At 37.8% G+C, this 14,953-nt stretch overlaps 1 protein-coding gene across 1 annotated transcript in view; it reads left to right on the top strand.

Moving 5' to 3' along the window:
• The first annotated feature begins 393 nt into the window (after positions 1-393).
• IL1RAPL1 (interleukin 1 receptor accessory protein like 1) overlaps positions 394-14,953 on the top strand; it is a 1,360,593-nt gene continuing 1,346,033 nt past the window's right edge. Inside the window, exon 1 of the mRNA XM_081794008.1 lies at positions 394-1,319. The gene's annotated coding sequence lies outside the window, so the exon portion shown is untranslated. The remainder of the gene's footprint in view (positions 1,320-14,953) is intronic.

Below are 14,953 nucleotides of genomic sequence, written 5' to 3'. Positions count from 1 at the left end.
GGTGGAGGGGGGCAGGAGGAGAGAGAGATCGCGCGCAATAACAAATCTGCTTTAAAGAGAGGAGATGAAAAGGAGGTTACTGTGAGCGTGTCAGTTTAGGCATCGCTCTATGTACCTTTCTGCTCATAGAGAAATGGAATCGTAATTCTAAGGTGGCTAACGCAAGAATGGGTCAGCGTCCACGTTCGCCGTCCGCTTTTGCCTGGAAAGACAGATTCCCGTTATTTGAGGCCTCTCAGGGTCTTTTCCAAAAGATTCCCAGGCTGCCCTCCTTCCTCCTCAGTCTTCTGAAAACTAAAACTCGCAAAGCGGTGGCGTTCTGTGGATTGGCTAGTACTAAAATATCCATTGGGTGGCAGTAACACTATCCTCTTTATGACTTGCAGCAAACCGGAGAATGCATTCAATCAAATGAACCGATCTTGTAGAAACACTGGAATCATTTATGCATTGCAGTTTCTCTTTCTTGTTTTCGCTCCTTCTTTCCTGGGATATTTTGAGTGGATTGTGGCTATTAATCAAGATTTCGTGCTATTCGTGGTTTGCTTGTCGTTTTCGGTCAGGATTAGCATCATTCAAGGCAAACGCAAAGCTGCTTTTTTTCCCCCACTCTTTTCTGAAAAATCATTTTTGGGGGCTGCTGAAGAGAGCTAGGACCCAGGAGACACCTTCCCGAACAGCAGGGGTTGTGTGCTTTCACACAGCAGTACTGTACAAGGAAAACCCCGTCGGATCTGTTATTGCGGGATACTTGTGAAATATACATAGGATTCTTTCTTATGGCTGCATCCCGGATCTGGAAATTTTACTTGGAGACCAAGAGGATCTGAAGGGCTACATGCATACAGAAGATTTGCAAGCAAGACTCCGATTCTTGTCATAGAGCTCTCAGACTTCCTCACTTACCGGCCTTTTTTCCCGTTCTCCTTCTTTTTTTTTTTTTTTTTTAATTAAATTTCTTCCCTCTTTTCCTGGTCTCTCCTTTCTCAGTGTCTCCTTTTCTATCTGCCTCTTCTTTTTTCTCCTAGTCGTCTTTTTCCCCCCTGCTCTGCACCTGGATTGTATCTTCACCAAACAATCGGGCACTTTGAGAACTAACTGGAGGCAGTCTTGTAGGGAAGAGCTGTATGGAATTATCTGCTTTTATGGTGAACTTGGCATTTGTGAATGGGTATCTTGTTCACAATATTAATTGCTAGCAAAAGCAAGAAAAAGAACACAGGAGTAAAACGTGGATTTTTCTGAATACGCATTGTGATGACCAGCAATTACCTTACCGACTGATATCCAGAGGAGAATAATTTGGAAGACTGTTGTGGGTAAGGTCATTTTATATATGCAAACCCATCAGTGGCGTGAGCAAACTTGGGCGTTTGTAATGGAAATGGGTGACTTGGATGATTGCTGCATCGCATTGATGGCTGTGATGTGGCCGTTATTGGCACTGAATGGAATAACTGCAGTTGGGTGTGTTGGTGTGTGTGTGTGCGTGTGTGTGTGTGTGTGTGTGTGTATGTAGGTCTGTATTCTGAGTGTAATTGAAAATAAATCAAAGCATCACTCCCCCCTCCAATTATTTTGATATGCAAGAGTGTCTTGAATTAATTCCGGGTAGACACTCTATTGTTTGGATGCAATATTTGTGGCTCCTGTGTTCTGGAAGGGGTAGCAGCAGTGAGAGGAACACTTACTGAAAAACCCTATTTAAAATGAAACGAGCTACTCTTTATTCATTAAAAGAAATATGTTTTCAACTCAGTGCAGCATTCTGCTGCATTTCACAGCCGCAATGGGACCAGGGACATCCCACTTGTCAAGTTCTTAAACTTTAAGGTGATAATCGTTGTTAATTATTCTCTAGGTTGTGATTATTGGAGATTATTAAGTACCCTGGGCTACTTTTTTATCCACCGGATTATCGTTCGGAAAGAAAAGAAAAGAAAAGAAAAAAGAAAAGAAAAGAAAAGAAAAGAAAAAGCTGGAAATGATGAGCAAAATAGAGAATAGTGCAATATTATTTTAAATGTCACCAAATGCTTTCTTTCTCAAGTTCAATACACCAATAATATAATTATTTTCCTAATACCCTAAATAGCTGAAGCTGCGACCCACGTGCAGGGGAGTTGAAGGTCTGGAAGCAGAGACCATCCTTTTATTGCAATGCAGCCGGCTTTGGAAATACAGGCAATTGCATACTTCCCTTAACCTTAAGTTGAGGATGTGTCCTATCTGCTACGTCTATTTTACCCTTTCAGTAAAAAGTTAGAGACTAGAGCACGAAGGATGTTTAAGCATATTCTCCCTGGGAAATGGGATAAAAAAAAATCAATATTGATGACGTGGTTCAGTGCACTGTACTGCAATGCTAAAGTCCCATATTCAGAACCTATGATGAGAGAATGAAGCATTTACATGTGTTATAAATCTCACCTGGTAGATTGATCTTAAGGGGAGGGGAGAAGCTATGTGGATATGTAGGAAGATGGATGGAAGTCGTGCATAATCGGTGATTATGTAACTTCATTACATCAGCGAGCTTCAGTCAACGATAGTGAGATGAAATGATTGTATAGAGGCAGGATCCATCACCCTGTTAACTTTTGAAGGCTTGTAACAGCTAACAGAGGAGGGGGAGGGCAGACAGAGATTAGCTCCAAGGGTCCTGTAAACCCTGATCTCTGTGGCATATTTAGCATGAGTTTTCTCATAGTGAGTTTCTGAGGGACAGCAGATCTATGTAAGCTTTAGGGCTGGACCAGAGCAATTTTAGCCACACCCGTGGAGAGTCCAAATGAGTCCGCAATGTTTCACAAGTGCCCCATTGAGTAATTGGGGCTGATGATCCCAGCCAAGGTCATAAGTTCTGCACCCTATGATTGACATACATGACTCCAACTGAGTAGAAAGTTAAATCGGTTGAAATGAAGACTCTGAACAGAGTGACTATTTGGGGTCATCTCGCATTTTTCCTGTTAGAGCTTAATGCAGATTTCAGCCTGGTGTTTCCCTCATGAAAGCGATTGCTTCCACAGTGTGTCAGAAAAGAGGGTTTTTGTACCTTTACCTTTGCCTTGACAACCTCTTTCTGGGCCATTTTAACCCTCCGGGAAAAGAGAAGTAAATACCTTCCAAGGTAATGGTATCTAGTTAAATTAAAAAATGACTGGTAATGAATTCATTATTAATACAAATCTCAGAAATAAAGAGCAACCCATTTTCAAGTTTTACTTATTGAATGGCTTAAAGGACATGTTGCAGCTGCCTGTGACTTTTACCATGAGATGAGATAAAGGTACTGTGCTCACCATACAGCGGAGGGAATACTGCAGAATAAAATGTCATTTACCCTGATGTTTTATTTGGAGCTGTGAATTTTTTTTTTTTTAAGAAAGAAGATACACATCAGCTCCTTTTGGCCTTCTAATGTTTGAGGATCTCTTTTTCCCTCAATAGATTAAAAATTCCCTCAAAATTCAACTCTGCTGAAATCCTAACCCTGTTGAATTAAATCACCTTTCCATCTAGTTGTGCTATTTTCTATTTCCCTTTATGTTTATTTTACAAAGGAGGCTAAATGACTTTTCTGTTGTGGAGATAAGATGATTCTTCCTGTTTTTCCTACGGAGTCAGGTGCAGGATCTAGACATCCACTAAGTAACTTTGAAAAGATCTCCTTCCCCCAAATCAGAATGGTGGAATGGTGGAATGAAATTTTGAGCTGCGATTTTTTTGAGACGACTTTCTTATTTCTGCAGGACATGCCCAAACATTGATGTATTGTGCCAGTGGATTTGGAGGTTTGGTGTTCATATTGTGTAGAAAATTGAATGTGAAGTTAACTCCTGATTCCTTCCTTCAGGGGTCAGGGTAACACTACAGCTGCTTCTAGGCTGTTAGTCTCCAACTATGTACAGAAATATCGTTTGCAATGATATTTCCTGTAGTCCTTATTTTAATATTTTATAAATGACTTCCTCAGTTGTTTTCTGACATAAGCCACACATATGTTACCAAACGGCATATTCTGGAGGTTTTATAAGCTTGGTGGGGGATGGAAATAATACTAGAAAGAAATAGAAGTCTCTGAAAAAAGACACTTACCATGAAACAGACGTACGCATGTAAATTCTGTCCTTTTACTTGAAGACTGCGTATATTCACATTAGGAAAGATAGTTTCAATCATTTTAATGGCACTTTGTAACCTGTTAATTTGTTTTGAAAGAGGATTATGTAACCAAGGCAGGTTATAGCGTTTTTCTTCAGTATCCTACAAATCAATAATAAAAAGCTTTGCTTAATAGGAAAACACTTAAACATGAAGGCAGTGAATAATTTAAAATACAGTATCTGTTTCACTATTTCATTGCCCTTTTCTCAGCTCCTGTTATGTAGTTAGATTAGCAAATATTGAGGAAAATAGGAGAAGAGATGCCATTTATAAATATGGAAAGTACTGATTTTGTTTCCTGACTAGTTGCTTCAGCAAAGTCAGGAGATAATAGCTGATAAGCAATCACAATATTCCCAAAACTGGAAAACAATTCAAAAGAGATGTTTATTATGTTTGCAATGTATGTGAGCAAATCATGTTATTGTTAACATGACTTATGCGTGAAACATTTTTAAGAACAACTGAACTTGTGGGGTTACTTTAAAATTTATATATATTTCAGATTCTTTTAGCCTTTTACAAACTGACACGTTTGGGGTATACTTTGCCTTACAACAGATATGATCTTTGCTGTTTGACAAATCTTATGTTTTTATAAAGCAAACTCCTCTAAAATGTGTGGCACCCAAAGCGCCCAAGTGTTGATTAATAAGACGTAAAAGTAGCAAGTTTTTTGGTAATGCTCAACCTATAAAGCGTAATTATAATAGCACCGTTTGGGCAGCTATAAATAAGGCCGTGTCGGCATTTTTATTGTTAAATTCCAATCCTATTTCCATTACTTGTATAAGGAATATTAAAGAGGAAGGAGCCCAGCTTTCTGATACAGACAGGTGTTGTGGAATTTGGGGCTGAGTCAGAGGGTCGGAGATGCACGTCATGCTCTAGCCTTGTGACTTCTGACCCTGCATTTCACCTCTCAGTGTTCAAGATAATCCTTTAAAATCAAGAATCATTTAAAATAGGATACTTAACACATTGCACTAAAGAAACAAGATGTGTGTCTCAGGGCTCACCATGATGGTATGCCTTAGACACAGGGAATTGTTATTATTAAGGGTTCTCCAAAGTTGTATGAATTTAACAGTGTCTTTTTTTCTCAAGCTCTTAGTGTAAATTTTTATAGGCTTTTCCTCGTCCTAATTACAGTTAGCTGTCAGGTAGTATTGTTCAGTCAGTAAGTAACAGACAAATTAAAGGCTTTGGTTCCTAACTTTCCCTGAGTACTCAGTTTTTTTGGCAGTGCTCATATGGGAATATAACCAAACCAAAACAAACCAAAACAAAAAAACCAGTTGCTTGTGAATAAGATTCAAAGCGTGGTAACTGAGAGTTTTGTGTGTGAGAGTGTTTTAAGCTGATTACTTGGTGTTTTGTTTTGTTTTGTTTTGTTTTTAATGCTCCCAAGTATTTAGACTTTCCTGTTTTTGGTACCAAGACTACACAAACAAACGTTGGGAAACAAACCAGATGCTACCACTTAAATTGGGTCATTTGACCAAAAGGGTACTCTCTTCTGTCACTTTCTTAACGAAAGCATAATGCATTTGAATACTAAGTGTAATAGAGGCCATAAGAATAATATAAAGATAATAGTTCTGTTTGGGAATTTGCTCATTGCAATAATTACTAACGTTCTTTAGGGGGAGGCAATCCCTCACGTGTCACCACTAACACTACATTTCTTTCGTGTGCTTGTATCTTGACGTTAATATATTTACATATATAGGAAAGGCATAGTTAGTGATATGACCTTCCATGTACGTTTTTAAGTGACTGGATAACCAGGTGAAAAAGCAAGTGTTTGTATTTTGGTTCAGGTAAAATTGGAAAATGGAAAATTAACCCTGTAAATAAAAGTAAATGTACACAGACTTAAAGAACTTTCCTGCTATAGAGCAACCTTCTCTTTGTAACTTCCCAGTGTCTTGCTTTTCATGTTAAGTATCCCTGATATTTCTTTGTTTCAGATGAATTTGATCATGCATGTTTATCTGACTTCGTTGATGCCTATAAATAGCCAGCATTTTCTTGGTTTCCTATATTTTTAAAATGAATATTCCTTTTTGTCTAATGGAAATGCTTTAGATTTGCTCTGGCAGATTTACAAAGGAATATTATAGGAATGTAGACAGGCTTGTTTATTTGACAAATTCTGCTAATCACCTTACAAATATGCTTTTAATTTTCACCCAGAGAATGCCACCCTGGAGTATCTTACACTGCAGACAGCATTCCATTACAGGCCAACCACATGGCTCAGTGGACATACCCTCACTGCTCACCCTGACCATTGGCTTACAATGAAAAATCCTTAATTGGCACGCTGTTTTGGTTCCCCTGTGTAGAAAAAAATGTGCAGGTATCAAAACTCTAAGAGTCCTAAGGCTTTTTTAGCTTTAGCGAAGGGATGACTGGCCGACCTGGTATTGCTTGCCTATCACAGGATCTGAAATTGCCAGGCAGTGAGCTGTGGATAAAGCAGAGGGAGAAAGCAAAGCACTTTAATATTTTTCTTCTGAAAGTCTGCTCTTTCCTGTTTTCATATTAAAACATTGAGAGTAATTTTTTTTCATGGCAAGCTATTCAAAGAGTGTGTTATAGTTACTATGTTTATACATATAAAATACAATAAATGGCACTAAATGAGCTATTCTGTCCAGACAAGAGCTACGTATCTAAGAATATATATTTTAGAGTGAAATTAGATAGTATTTTGTAATATTTCCTAAGTCAGGAAATAGTGTGTAGAGTTTGGACTAAGCAAAAAAATGAAATGGACTGTGAATTGTGATCATATAATTATAGAGTATCACTCTTTTCAATATGTTTGTTAATTATGTAGCTTACATTTTATGTGGATTATAATTATAAATAAATCACTGTATGAATAATCATAAAATTATTCATAGTGGTTTACTTTGTCATGGCCTGATCAAAATGAATTAATTGGTAGGTTCTTGCCCTATGAACATTTACATGTAATACAACCGTGAATTAGTATAGTGATCTTCATCATTTTCTGGTGTAAAGCTCCCCTTTCTAATTAAAAAAAAAAATTAGAGGGCCACTTGATCATAGTTGGACTTTTAGTATCAGTTGATTGAACAAATACATAACAATAATGATAAATTATTATAAATATGATCATGCTTTAAAAAATTAATTTGACTATGGGTAGTCACAACCAAGTCTACTTATATCTTTGAAATGCATTCTTTATCTACAAAAAAAGTTTGGTGTATATTCTACATTCTAGACCCCTTGGAGTAACTCCTGCAGGCCTGGTAAATAAAAGGTATATATGTCTACACCCACAATACTCGCACATGCGTCATATTATCTTACACACAAAATAAAAGGCAGGTACACAGCGTGCTGAAATGCATATCAAAGGAATTACATTTTTGGATGCATAGAGTTGGGAGTATCTAATTTCCTAAGAATATACGTTTAAAGTTCCAACACAGGTAAATTCACTTTCTAATTTTAGAATTGAACTATTATAACATTAAGTGTCTGATATTATGCAATAGTTGCACTGTAAAATATAAAATAAGCATTGTTTTTATTGCAGTCAAATGGAAACCAATTATTATAAATGTAGCCAGAGCCGATTATGATAGCCTCATACAAATCTAGTGAAATTCTATGAAGTGTAAAAGTATAGGGATGCCCCACTTTGTCATTTTAGCCAATGAGGAAATTTTGAACCAGAAGAATGAAATTATATTTCTAAGATTTCACAATTCGTTAGCTCTCCCAGGAAGCATGATTCCACTTTCCTGATACTATACAAGCCCTCAGTTGAGTATTTATGTCCTGGCATGAGATATTTTTTTAGTAGTGTGAAGCATAAGAAAAGTAATTGTTCTTGTTGAAGCAGATTTGAATGTATCTAATCCTTTGGCCTCTATGTCCCTTAATTAACTTGTGATCACTCACTTGGCATCTGTGGATTTTATTTATCCTTTACGTACACTGTACATGTTTGACCTCATGTGCTCTCTGGAGATACAATACAGGGAAACTTGGGAAAATAGGTCACTGGTGGGACCTCCTTGCCTTTCCACACTGTCCTCTTTTCCATTAGCTTTATATCTCCCTACCTCCAAAGATCACTCTTCTTGGGAGCCCCTCCTTCTTCTGGACTTTCACACACATCCCAGCAGTGTTGAGTGCTACCTTCTTGCTTCCAAAGTCACCCACCTAGAGGTCTTATCAAAATATCTTTTAGCCACATTTTATCCCTCTTTGAAGAGATGGAATTCCATATTTCATTTCTTCATCAACAAAGTCACTCTGCTTACATAGCCAATAACAGTGAACCAATTTGGGTGTAACGATGGCAATATACACCACACAGCTACTAAGTGAAGGAAATACAACCATATGTATGTATGATTTTTGTTAAGGTGATTAACATATGAACCACTGTTAATATGCTAAAAGGCAAACGTTGGGAATAATAGACTTCACCCCTTTGTGTTATGATAGTGACATTTGGGAAAAAATATACCTTTTTTTTTTTTTCTGACCCAGAAAAAAAAAGCCTTCGGTAGACCGCACCATATATGAAAAGGTGAGAGGAGGCTGTGGAGGACATACTTTTATTTTGGTTGGATCTTGCAGTGCCCTCTTGTCTTGCTGAGGAGGCAGCTGCTTAACATACCTGTTTGAAGAAATGACACCAGCTTTGGGTACCACAATGTTCCCAGCCTCTTGCCAACTTTATTTCGGAAGGAACACAGTCAGAGGAGCTAAAAACGGCAGTAAAAGTGGAAAACCGAGAGACTTAAAATGGTATCAGGTATTTTGTGTAAACAAAGCTTCATGTGTCCAAGGGAGAAAATTTGAAGGTAACAAATGAATCTGGTGGTTCTCAGTGCTTGCTTTTTGAATACCCCTGTTAAAGCCCCTAGTTGTTCTCACCATGACTGAACTCCTGAATGGTACTCAAGAGGTTCCCAGCACCACAGTGTGTAGAGTAAATGCATTCGAGGGGTCTCTAGGGGGTTTGGACTCTGCTGCTTTCCCTTGTCGGGGTTCTCCTCCAGGCCCCTGATAACACAGTCACACAGCAAGCCGTTCACATCAGTGGGGGTGCTCACTGCAATGAGTGAACAGTTTAGCTTCGCTCCAGGAGGCCACTGCCTGTCTGTTTAGTATTTCCAAGTCCCCGCATTGTTCATGGCTTGTAGTAGGTCACCAGTACATCATTGTGGCATGAACAAATGGTTAAACATTTAGTGACAACAGATCAGTTTTAGGTCAGAGTTCTCCCAACGCTGTGATGCAGGGTAAAGTGAGACAAAAAATGCTGATTGAAGAAAGAATAAAAAAGGAAAATTGAGCAATAAAGGAAATAGGATTAGTATTAGTAGTTTGTAATCTACAAATGGACAGAGGGAGAAGAAATGGGCAACACTTCTTTCCTCCCTTCCTCCCTTCATCCCTCCCTCCCTCCCTCCCTCCCTTCCTTCCTTCCTTCCTTCCTCTTCCTTCTCCTTCCTTCTCTTTCCCCTTCCTTCTAATCCCAGCATAAATATTTGAGTGCCTTCAGCTATAAGAAGATGTTCAAGGGATACAGACAGGAGCAATGGCATATATTTGGCCCAAAGATGGTTAGTCAGGGGTCAGGGTAATAAATGAAATCATATATAGTTGTAATTCAAGATAGTCTACTTCTGAGAGAGCTATCAAGTATGGTACAGGCTTGGGAAAGGGTCAGAACACATGCACTTGGAGAGATTAGGAGAAGTTTGTTAATGGAAATGAGGTTTAGCTAGACTTTGAAGGAGCTCACATTGGTAGGACAAAGAAAAACATTCCAGACAGAAGAGAATCAAGAAGAGAGATATCATAATATCATGGGGTACACGATGCACAATGTAAGAAGATAAGGCTGGAGGCCCAAGTCTCCAGGTCTGGCAGCCAGAAACAAATGGAATGGGGTTTCATGAGAATAAGGAAAACAGAACCTTTTTATGACCTACTCAGATTTATGCTTTAGGGAAAGAGGAATAAATTAAGAGTCTGTATCTCCAGGATATCTTTGATTCCAAGTTATGTGAATTTCCCATGGACTTCCAAGTTCCATCTCTTACAACTTTCTACCCATTGAACTTCTCTGTTCTCCAACAGCCATCATGGGCTCTGTTTCCTCTTCTCTTTGCTCCTTTCTTAGACTAAACCACTGTTACCAGTGCTAGATAAATACAGAGCCAAAATTTAAAATTAACTTTTCTTTTAAGCAGAAGGCAACATTCTATAATGGAATGTATCCATTCAAACTCTCTTTGCTTAGTTAAAAAGTTGCCACCCACCCTAGCAAAAATGCTGTGGTTTATATGCAACTCCTCAGTGAGAATGTTTGGCAATTCATTTGGGAAGAAGGGGAAGTTGGAGAAGGCAGCTGGGGAGAAAAAGAAAAAGGAAAGTGCTTTATATAATGTAATGGCAAAGTAAAAATATAAATTCCAAAATGGTTTTATATTAAGATCATGTGGAAAAAGAGTATTGCTTTAGAGCATAATATACATTCAGTAATAAGAAAATAGGATTTATTCCTAACAAGTATGAACTATTTTGTCAACCCCCAATAATTATAACACTTTGCAACTCTAGAAGGACGTAAAAACCCCTCATTTTAGCTGAGTTATTTTCTTTCTCTTACCAAATACTTTGCCTACACTTCTAAGTGGAATGAAACAAACCCATGAGGATTGTTTTTTCCATACTTTTTCTGATCTTTCTATATTGGAATTTCTAGTACATTGGGGAATGGCCAAACATTGAAGATAAAATGAATAGCGATACAATTTACATAGGCACAAGCTAAAAATTATGTGCGTGGTTATCAGGATTCACCCAAAAGAACAAGTAGCACAGTCTAGTTATTAAACCTCACTCCCTTACCCTAAGGATATTGATTCCGTTGTGGAATTTGCACTTTTAAAGACTGTTGAGGTCAGTGGGAGCACCAGGGTGTGCCTTGGGAAGGTTTCACCCAAGCCCTCTCAAATCTCTTGTCAGTATTCCCTCCCCCCATATATATTATGGATACTGAATGATTTCTCATTATTCTCCAAAGTACCCTACCAACTCAGCGTCAACTTTTCAAGTTTGAATACCTTGCCCACCATAATGGCACAAGCTAAGACCCTCCTATGCTGAGATGTGGGTGTGGCCATTCTCTCAGGTGATTATTGAGGGGCCATTGTGGCTTATGTGGGCCCTTGATAATCACCGTTCTTTGATCCTATTCAGTTAGCAAAATCACTCCTTCCAATATGCATTTTAATTGAATAACTCCTTCATGTGAATGAATGAGAGAACTCTTTGAGGGGCCTGTCTATTGTAAGAATTGTGCCTAACATGGGCTGAAGATGTTAAAGACAGTTCTTGCTGACAAAAGTTTATGGTCTAGTGGGGAAGACATCTATGTTCAGTTGGGTTCCCTAGAAACAGAAGATTTCGTTGCTTCTGAGGCAGAGGAAGAGAGTGATTGCAGTGTGGTTGCAACGGAAGCCTCAGCATATCCTATGGGTCTTGCACAGTTGTCCAAAAGTGAGTCAAGGGTCAGTTCTTTCTCTTCCCCCATCCAGCAGTCACTGGCTGTGGGCTGCCCCATGGGACATGGCATAACTGTGAATAAGACAGTTTCCTGCAGCTCGGGGCAAAGCCAAGTGAAGGACTCAGCTGTGAGGTGTCTGCTGCAGGATGGGTACATAGGCCATGAAGAGAGGAATGAAAGCCATTTGGAAGCTCTGGCAAGAACATTTTATTCCTTTGCCTCTTGGGGCATGCTGTAGTAATGCCATAGAATGTTACCTAGGAAATACTGTGAAATCTTAAATATTTGTTAAGAGGGGTAAAGATACTAAATATTATTGAGTACAAGGCTTTGCTCTATGTAGTTAAATTTTAGAAACTAGTTTTCTGAGGAATGTAGTTGAATCCATATTACAATTACTCCTGTGTAGTTGAATCCATATTACAATTTCTCCTGTTATAAGTTACCAGATCATCAATATTTAGTGAGCATCTCCTGTCTGTTTTACATAGGGAGAAAGGAAGGAGTTGAAAATCCAGGTCTGGAGTGTTTACATAGGACCTATTTTTCTTTAGTGGTTTATGTCCTTGATTCCAAGGTTAAGGGGAGGAGTTGGTGGGAGGTCATGGAAGGGACAAGGAAATGGAGCAGAGTAGTGTGGGGCCAAGTTCTCTGAATTCCAAAGATAATAAGACAATTGTTTGGGTTATATGAGACAAGGCTGTAGATGGATAGTGAAAGCTGGCAGAAGGCAAGACACAATGAACTGAGTGGTAGTGGAATGAGTTGAATGTAGATTTACTGGTATAGAACAAACATAATGAAAGCAGTGTTTCATTAGCATTAGCCAATCTGTGATTTGGACTAGTTGGGAGGACTAGTTTAGAATATTAATGAATTTGAAACTATAGAAATAATATATCCTAGAGCTCAATATTTACTGAAAGGAGGAGATTCATATAACACTAATAACTTTTATTTTACATGAAAATATTAATTTCTGTCCTAAATTCGAGGGATGTGCTATTACTTTAAATTTTAAAATGCTTTCTTCAGTCCTAGTGAGGTGATAGAAGCACATTCTGTTTTTTATTTCCTGTGAAGATATTCAGTCAAGTTGAATACACTGAGACCATTGCGCCAGTAACTTTTTAAAGTAGTGGCTGTGTCTAAATGGACAGCCATTCATTAAATCACAGAACATTTGAATAAGAATGAGCTTGGTACACCTCCTTGCAGACATATAAAATCTCTCTACTACAACTACAACTCAAATAATTATCCATTACCTGGCGTTCACTCTAACGAAAACCATCTCGACTATTTTTCTCCTCACTTGACTTGACATTTGACTAGATGATCAACTCAATTCAGTTCAACAAATACTCCCAGATTATGTACCTTCTCCATGCTAAATGCAAGCACCAGTCTGGAATGAGCAATTCACTCATTGCCAAAGTAATTAAATGTGTAAACTATGAAGTATTTTTAAAAAATCTGTCTTAAAAGAAACAAATAGTTCTCACCGCCACCACTAAGTCTGCTCTAAAACACTGGATCAATTTCTTCTCTGGTCCTGGCATGTCTTTGGTAATTAAAAAAGTTTATGATATTTTTCAAAGACCAAGAATTCAGTGAAGATGATACTCCTTTTCCATTACAAGACTGACTCCCGTTGTGTTTATGGGTGTATATGTTTTATCTTTCAAGTACATATTATTAAGCTTATTAAGAAGACCTCAGCATCTCTATATATTGACTCTTTTTTAAATTCAGTATAACTTTAAGGCTCCAGGCTCATAAGTTGTTCTATTTTTATTGTTTGCATCATGCTATTTGCGCACATTACGCTTTTCTTTTATCCTCATAGAGTTGAGTCAATTGATTTTAGCTTTGCCACACAAAGTACCACATTTCTTAAAGTAGGTAAGTCATGTGATTTTAAATTTCCTACTCAAGAGCTATGTGGGTGGTATGGAAGATGAGTGATGCCTATTGAAACAGACTGTGCATCAGAAGTTATTTAAGTTTCATCTGTATTTGTAAGTAAAAGAAAAGAAATACTATTTCCTGTTCCCAATATGAAAATTAGCTTTAATTTCTTAAGATCATAATCAGAGAAGTTGTGGTTTATTGCTCTAAGCACCTTCCTTGGCCTCACCCCATTTCCTGGAACCAAATATTCAAATCCTAGTAGATATGAACTTATCCTATATTAGTTTTGGAATTCACGCTAGTCCTATCTTATTAGTCATATTATTTGTTTTGATGTTACTATGACTGTGATTACAAAAGTATAAAAAGAATACATATGATAAAACCTGATCATGTGGCTTGAGTCCAGATTTTTGGATCTGAAAGATATTAAGAAAATTGAAGTTTCAGTTTAACTTCCCTGGAATCATTAGTTAAGTTGGAGAGTTTAAATATACCTAGCCATTATAAGTAAGTTACTACCACTCAAAGAAAGAATTACAGCCCCCAAAGTATATATTTGTATATGCACAAATTTACTTTTTGAGAATCTTAAAAGGTAAGTGGAAATGATTTAATACCAAAGGATAGTATCTAAGAAAACGTATTTGTATAAGACCTGTTCTAATTTTATGTTGGGAATATTAAAGTGTGGGATAACTTAGGGCAATGCACAAAATGCATTGAGTTCTAACCTCAGTGTCCAAACAAAAAATAGCTATATAGACCAAGATACTGGCCATTGATATAATAAGCTTAAACCCACAACTACATGGCCCCTGACAATACTGTAAAGTGTGCAGATTTTGCCTATGATATACTTCTGTCTCAATTTAATCAACTCTCAATTTCTTTGACCACTATGCATGAACTTAAATAACTTTGATTTCTGAATGCTAAGAATTCCCCACCATGGAGAAGACTGTTCTCATAAGAATATTATGTGCTCCCCAGTCACCACTAGCTGTGTCTTTTTCTCCTCAAATTCTCCATTAAAAAATTTACTTCTGTGTGTGTAAATACAATTTTTGTCACCACGTACTACATCTACACCTCTACACTTCTATTTACTACACCTTGAATGTAAGGCTTAGATGGTGGGACCTCATCTGTCTGGGTCACCACATGTCTCTGGTGCCTAGGAGAATGTATGGCACATAGTATTACTCAATACTGATCAGAGAAAAGGAGGGAGGGAGGAAAGGAGGAAAGAAAGAAGGGTCTCCAAGGTATCCTGGTGTCAGCAAGATA

The sequence above is a fragment of the Panthera onca genome, chromosome X, assembly GCF_046562875.1.
Source record: "Panthera onca isolate mPanOnc1 chromosome X, mPanOnc1 haplotype 2, whole genome shotgun sequence".
Taxonomy (NCBI): domain Eukaryota; kingdom Metazoa; phylum Chordata; class Mammalia; order Carnivora; family Felidae; genus Panthera; species Panthera onca.
The sequence above is the reverse complement of the archived record's forward strand: the minus strand, read 5'-3'. Positions and strand labels throughout refer to the sequence as shown.